At 38.1% G+C, this 7,637-nt stretch overlaps 1 protein-coding gene across 2 annotated transcripts in view; it reads left to right on the top strand.

The window, feature by feature from the left end:
- The first annotated feature begins 3,537 nt into the window (after positions 1-3,537).
- The window catches only part of LDLRAD3 (low density lipoprotein receptor class A domain containing 3), a 272,380-nt gene continuing 268,280 nt past the window's right edge, over positions 3,538-7,637 (top strand). For both annotated transcript variants that reach the window (XM_072619137.1, XM_072619131.1), the window contains exon 1: positions 3,538-3,725. The gene's annotated coding sequence lies outside the window, so the exon portion shown is untranslated. The remainder of the gene's footprint in view (positions 3,726-7,637) is intronic.

Raw genomic sequence — 7,637 nt, 5'->3', positions numbered from 1 at the left:
CATTTTATAGTTAAGGGAACTAAGGCAAACAGAGATTAAGTGATTTTCTGGTAGGTGTCTGAGGTCAGATTTTGACTCAGAACTTTCTGACTCTAGGACTGGTACCACATCCACTGCACCACCTAGTTGCCTGATAATTTTGACCCAGTCTCATCAAATATTGGATCATTCCCTTCATTTTTCGGTATTAATAGAAACACGTGTTACATTTGGAGGTCATATTTCTTTCTGTTACTATTTTTCCTGCTGACTTATCTGTTTATATTCAAAGTCTTTGAGATTTCTTCTCCCTGAAATCTTTGGTACTTTCATTCTCCCCTATTTTCCTTATTGCTCACTTTCTGACTCTTCCCTTCTAACTGTAGTTTCCTTAGGGGCTGAATCTCAGTCTGTTCTCTCATTTGGAAATTTGTGGCTCACCAGCTTAGGTCTCTGCCACAAATGATTTTTAGATGGTCAGAACTGGCCTCATTTGGATGTTGCAGTCTTTCCTATTCACTGGTTCAGTGGAGTGCTATGCAGCTTCTCACACGCAGGGTGTCCTAACCTTGGGTAATCCCTTTCTTCCTTAGTTTTCTTGCCTGGAACCGGCAATTTAAAGCCTGCTGATACTGGTAGTTCAGAGTCTCCTTCCCCCAACATTGGCAATTTACAGTTTTGATACACTAGTATTTCCAGGTTGAAGTCCCTGGCTGCTTTTGCCCCTGAATGGCTACTGCCAAGCTGACTGTTGAGACCCAAACAAATGTCTGTAGTTTGGAACTAGGGTCTCTATGACACTGAAAAGAAGGAGGGAGAAATGGGATTAAAAGGTAAGTTTTGATGTAAGCTCTTGTTGTGCCCTTGAGTCTGCTGGCATGGCTTCATTGCTGGACATGAAGGAGGGGTGCCAGGTGAGCTCAGAGTCAGTGAGCATCAGTTCCTAGGTTTGAGATTATTTTTAAATTTTATTTTTGATTCTGGGTGTCCTAGACCATAGAAACAACTGAAGTTGCTTTATCTTTGGCACATAAGTTCCATTTTGGAGGGGTTTGGGAGGTGATGGGAATCGGAGAAAATGCCTAGTCCACCATCTTGTTACTCACATAACCAGAAAGAAACAAACTGATTCATTATTAATAATATTACTGTTGTTATCATAATTTGTGACCTGGAACTCCATATTGGATTTACATGGACTAGGTTCAGGCTTGGGAACAACCCACAAATCATTCTATTTGGCTTAAATTCACACACATTTTCTCCAAAGACCATCTGAACATAGCCCTTGTTTGACCCTAGTAATAATGAATGGCAAGTAGACCCAGTAATACCACCATTAGGGCTATACCCCAAAGAGATCAAAGAAAAGACCCTATATGTATGAAATATTTATAGCAATTCTTTTTGTGGTGTCAAAGCACTGAAAACTAAAGGGGTGCCTCTCCACTGAGGAACTGCTGAACAAGGTGTGGTTTATGAATATGACATAAGACTGCTGTACTCTAGGGAATGATGAAAGAAATGATTTTAGAAAATCCTCACAATGCCTGTATGAATTGAGGTAGAGTGAAGGGGGCAAAGCCACAATCATTTAAAGTATAATAATAACATTGTAAAACCAAACAATTTTGAAAGACTTAAGAATTCTGATTGAAGGCAATGAGCAGCAGTTATTACAGAGACTGAATGACAAAGAATGCTACCCTTTCAGTGGCAGAGGAGTAACGGAATCAAGATGAAGAACGAGTTACACATTTTTAGAGACAGCTAATGGTGGAATTTGTTTTGCTTGACTAGGCAAAGTTGTTATAAGGGTTTTCTTGTTCTTTTTTCTTTCTTTTTTATATGGGCATAGGAAGAAAATAAATGAAATTCTTGATCATTATAAAATTAATTTAAACAAATAAAACAAGTGCAGTTAAGTGAATTTCAAACAAAATAACAGTGAAAGGGCAAGGCACAAGATAGCTCTCCTGTACTGGGGAACCGTCTCATGATGCCCCTATTTGATTCAGGAAATTATCACTGTTTAAGAGATCTTCCTTTTCTCTTTAGCAGGTTCAGTCCAGGAATACATGTACACTGGGTATTTCCCGCTTCCAGAAGCTGCTTTAATGCTCTGACATCAGTATGGAATTCTATTGTTTGGGACCAATTGACACAGGATATGCTAGTACACTACACTATGCCCATGAGCAAACATAGCCAAGAAATCCCCAAAGATAATGTTTATGCTTGCTAGGGAAAACATTTTCCATAAAATTCATCTTTTTTAATGACAGACTTAACCTTCCTGAAAGTCCTCTACCAGTGTTTCATTGTGGTGTGGGTGTGACCTAGGTTCTTGAAGACCACACCAACTGAACTCAGGTTCTGAGTGGTAGTCTGGTACAGATCAATGACTCTGGAGGAGGTGGGCCTGGGTTCAAACCCTGACTTTGCCATTTATTTCCTGTGTGACTTGAGGCAAGTCACCTTTCTGAGCCTCAGTTTCCTAATCTGTAAAATTAAAGGGATTTGGATTGGAGGGCCTCTGTGGTCCTTTCCAATTCTAGATCTTTGGTCTTATGAGATGTGATGACTAGCTTTAAGTATCTGAAGAGTTTCTTTGTTGAAGAAGGATTGGTTTTTGTCAGCTTGGCCACTGAAGGCAGAATCTGAAGCAGTGGGAGAGAGTTGTAGGGAAGAGTTATTTAGTTAATAAAAGAAAATATTTAAAATCTTCCTAACTATTAGACATATCAACAAATGGAATGGATTGTCTTTGGAGGTAATGGATTCCTCCTTATTAGATGTTGGATGACCACCTGACAAAAGTGCTAAAAAAGGTAATTCATTCTTGATCCTCTGCCATTCTGAAGGCCACATATTAAGTTACAAAAGTGTGGCCATCCACATGGAGGGAAGAAGGACCAACCCATGAAACTATGGATTGATCAATCAATGAACATATATTGAGTGCCAACTACATGCCATGCACAATGCTATGTACTGATGCTAGGATTCCCAACATATAGATATAAGAAGATAGATGTATGGTATGTAAATGTATTTAATATATAGTACAGCCACATATGTGGTACTTGGCTTTGTAATTCTTTAATATTCTTATATATAAGAATTTTCTCAATGTCTAGGCTCTAAGCTTCTTGAGGGGGAGGTTCTATGTCTAAACCTTTGTATCTCCCCCAGGACCTCTTAACACAATGCTCCGCACACAGTGGGTGCTTAATAAATGTCTGATTTACTAATGAATATAGCTGTTGTCATTATGAGTCCCCCCCTCCACTTCCCAATTAAAGAGGGTGAAAATACTACCCTGATAAAAATGTTCTAAACAAAAGTCTGCATCGACCTATAATGAACTTCATTTCTGAATTCCCAATTTGGGATATGACAGTCTAATATTGCATTTCTCTTGGTCATTTGACTTATTAAGACAATGGAACAGAATATTTGCATAATCCAGAATGTTTGGTCATAATACACATTATGAGGAGTGGGAGGGTCTGGATTTCTGATTTCTTCAGTGTTGGGGAAGACCTTGTTTAGAAATTCCATCTGCCAATCCAAATCAGCAACTCCTCTGTAATTTGTAGACTTAAAGAATTGTTGAGGAGGGAGGGGGCACACTGAGAAGATAAGTGCCTCGTCCATGATGACGTAGTATGTGTCAGAGGTGACATTTGTTTCCAGGTCTTCTCGACCAGAGAGCCACAGTTCTCTCTCCACTGCATTGCCAGGTAAGTCAAGTTCATTTCCCTTTGGCATCATTCTTGTTTCCCAGGCTCATCCTCCATGAAAAACCACCCTTTTAAAGACTTAGGCAACTGTATTCAAGTGGCAATAAAAGCAAAGCATTCCAGTAAATAATAAACTGCATGCTTTTTAAAATAGGTCAAAAAACATTCGTGCTTTGGGGTGACACATACACTTCATTAATAAAAGTCAGTGCATCTGTCCCCAGCAAGTTAGTGGCTACGTTCAACATGAATTACAAGGATTCTGCTTGTTCCCCACAGTATTTCTCTGTGGATTAGTGTGACTATCTATCTACCTGTCTATTGAATATATTTATATATACACACATATAATACACGTATATGCATGCACACACATATATGTGTGTGTATATATGTGTGTGTGTATATAGATATAGATATATAGATAGATATATATGGCAGCTTGGAGCTGACTTTAAATTTTCAGCTAGTAGAACATTTGTGCTCAGCATTTTTCTCAGCCACTATTACACATACTAGAAGTCTTTTTTTGTGCACCCAAGTTTATGACCTAATAAAATGATAGATAAAGTCTCTTCCACTAAAGTTCCTAACTTATGCATACCCTTTGACCCAGAGATCCCAAGGGGATCCAAGGGGGTCATTAACAGCAAGGAAAGTACATAGCAGCATTCTCTGTGATAGTACAGAGATGGAAATAAAACGTGTCCATTGGTTGGGGAATGACTAGACTAAAATGTATACATACATGTAAATATTGACCAATAGGAAGAAGTCAGAGAAAGAGGGGAACGCATGTATAAAAGGATAAAAAATGAAGATACAATACACAGTGACTATAACATAATAGAGTCAAGATGGAGAGGGAATAAAGAGTCAATTGCACTGTCAAAGTTAAGAATATATCTCTCCTTTATGTTAGTAATTACAGTAACAATAATAAGAATTTATATAGCAATTTGATATTTGAAAAGAACTCTACATATGTTATCTCATTTGACCCTTATAACCCTGCTATGGTTATCTCCATTTTACAGATGAGGAAACCAAGGTTGAGAGCCATTAGGTAACTTCTCTAGGGTCACATAACTGGTAAGCATCTGAGGCAGAATTTGAACTCAGATCCTCCTGTCTCCAAATCCAATATTTTACCCACTGTCCCATTTAGCTGCCTCCACGGGAACAAGTTTATTTAAAATAATAATTATTATAATGGTATCTCTAGGAGTGACTGTTGGTAAGATCCTGTTTACCAATTCACCAGCATTTATAAAACACTTACCTACTCAGAGCAAGGCACCGTGGTGTTAGGGATACAAAGACAAAAAGGAAATCCCTGCCCTCTAGAAGCAAGTGTGGGACACAAGATATGCATAGATCGGTAGTTATAAAGTATATATCAAGCAATAACAGGGAGATAGCACTAAAATACCAGGGGTTAGAGGGATCAGAAAATGCCTCGCAAAGGAGGTGTCACCTCAACTATGCTTGGAGAGAAGATGGATACCAACAGAGTTTTGAGTTTGGATTCATGATTTCATTGGCATAGGAATTTCTCAGTATGGAATGAAGAATGAATGTATTAGAAAATATAATTTATTAAACATCTACTATATACACCAAGAAGTTATAAGAGTGAAAGACAAGACTAGTAGTGGTTTGGTGGCCTTGAAAGTGATGTTTTAATTTGGAAAATCACTAAGGTGATGAGTGGAACCACAGGGGAGTTGATCAAGTGTCTCCTCTAACAATGGCTATATTGATTCCATTTCTGTTCTACAACTGGGAAACAGCGGGGATGGGGGGCAGAGGGGAGAGGGAAGGATGCACTGGCAGCAGGAAAGATGGCAACAAGGTGTCCAGGGTGGGGCTGTCTGGGTGTCTAGGTCTAGGGGGTCATTTGATGCATTTGCCAAACAGAACAGTAATGAACCCCAGCCCAGAGTTATTGTGAGAATACAATGAGATAATATGTGTGAAGCGCTTTGCAAACTTGAAAACATTATGTAAATACATATATATAATGCATTACATATATATATATATATACACATATATATAATTATATATATGTGTATATATATATGTGTGTGTGTGTGTGTGTGTGTGTATACATATGTATATATATACATATATATTGTGTTCCTACTGATAAATCCAATCTGATCCCTGGCCTCAAGAAGTTAAGGCCAGGGATCAGATCTGATTTATCAGTAGGAACACAATAAATGTTCCCAATCTCTGTGGATCTTTAAGGTTTACAAATCACTCTGTGATATAGATATGCAGAGTGGAGAGAGAATACTCAAATTGGGTTCTTCCCGTAATGGAAACTCTTTGAGAGCAGAGAATGTTTCTTTAAAAAATAAAAACATCTTTCGGTTCAATTCAATAAACATTCACTAGGTGCCAACCATATGAAATGTTCCTCCCATCCACTTTATTTTCTGTAGGAACAAGGTACCAGATTTGTTTTTACACCTTGCCTTCCTGTTGGTGCCTTATGAATCTCACAATTGTGTCACCTCGAGCACAGATCTCTTCTGTGTATACTTGGTTCAGTCTGGCTGCTTTTCCTGTCTTTGTTCTTTTATATGCCATTCCTGCTTTCTCCATAAGCACATCCAGGACTGTGATGTTAGAACCAAAGTTTGGTGGCTCTATTGTTTTCCATGGTTGAAAACAAAACAGTAACAATGTTTTATATCAACTTTAACAACAATCTACTTTCCCATTTATACAAATCTTTATGAGACCCATCTACTTGTGCTTCAAGGTTATATTTTTTAATGCTTTTTCCCCCTTCAAAATCATAAAACAAACAATGGGATATCATGTTCTTGACATCTTCCAGTCATTTGCATGATGGTAAAGTGCTATCCGTTGTTGACTATCACTGTGAACTTGGCATTAATACCATCATGGAAGACATCTTTGATGAATCTCACAAAGGTTTGATATAGATGGGGAGACAGGCACACAGTTTGGTAGTTGTCAGTCTGAAGGAAGTTAAGAAACAAGAGCTACCCAATGGGATGAAAAAGCTCCAGGGGGAAGTCCAACTTGATGTGGGATTCTCTATGGATATTGAGGTCCTCCAGATGCTCCTGCTTACATCAAACCCTGGAACATTGTGGAACGTCCTGGAGGAGATCTGCAAGCACTCAAAAGAATTTGACCTTTGTCAAATAAGAGTAAGTCATTCCCCAATTGATAAATGGTCACATTATATGAACAGGCAGTTTTCCGATGAAGAAATCAAAACAATTTATAGTCATATAAAAATGCTCTGAATCATTATTGATTAGAGAAATGCAAATTAAAACAATCTTGAAATATTATTTTACACCTATCAAACTGGCTAAAATTATAGAAGGGGAAAATGACAAATGGTGGAAGGGATGTGCAAAAATTGGGACCTTAATTCATTGTTGGTGGATTTGTGAATTGATCCAACCATGTCGGAGAGCAATCTGAATGAATAGAGAATATTGATTGCCCATCTTGGCAACAGTGTGATACAAAAATTTGTGTAGATATTTTCTATTTTTCTTCTGATTGTGATCTTAGTTTTGTCCTTATATGCCCCCAGGCATGCAGTTTTATTATTTACTTACAGAGTATTACTATTGTTATGATTATCTGGGACAAATATTTCAAATGGACAATGATATTGGTCCAGAATTTAAAAAGGAGGGACAGATGGGCTGGATTGTCTGCAGGACCATGCCAACGGCCTCAAGTTTCTCCGGGGAAACTAAGGTCCATCTTTTAAACACCTGTATTTTACTAGAGTTGTATAACTGAAACATGGAGCACGAGTCTCCAAAGAATTGAAAAAAAACACCAAAACATTTTACAGAAGGCGATAGCAGACCCATGAGGCGTACAGCTCACAACCAATGAGAGACT

Source organism: Notamacropus eugenii, chromosome 6 (genome assembly GCF_028372415.1).
Source record: "Notamacropus eugenii isolate mMacEug1 chromosome 6, mMacEug1.pri_v2, whole genome shotgun sequence".
Lineage (NCBI taxonomy): Eukaryota > Metazoa > Chordata > Mammalia > Diprotodontia > Macropodidae > Notamacropus > Notamacropus eugenii.
This window is presented reverse-complemented; position numbering and strand designations above follow the sequence as displayed.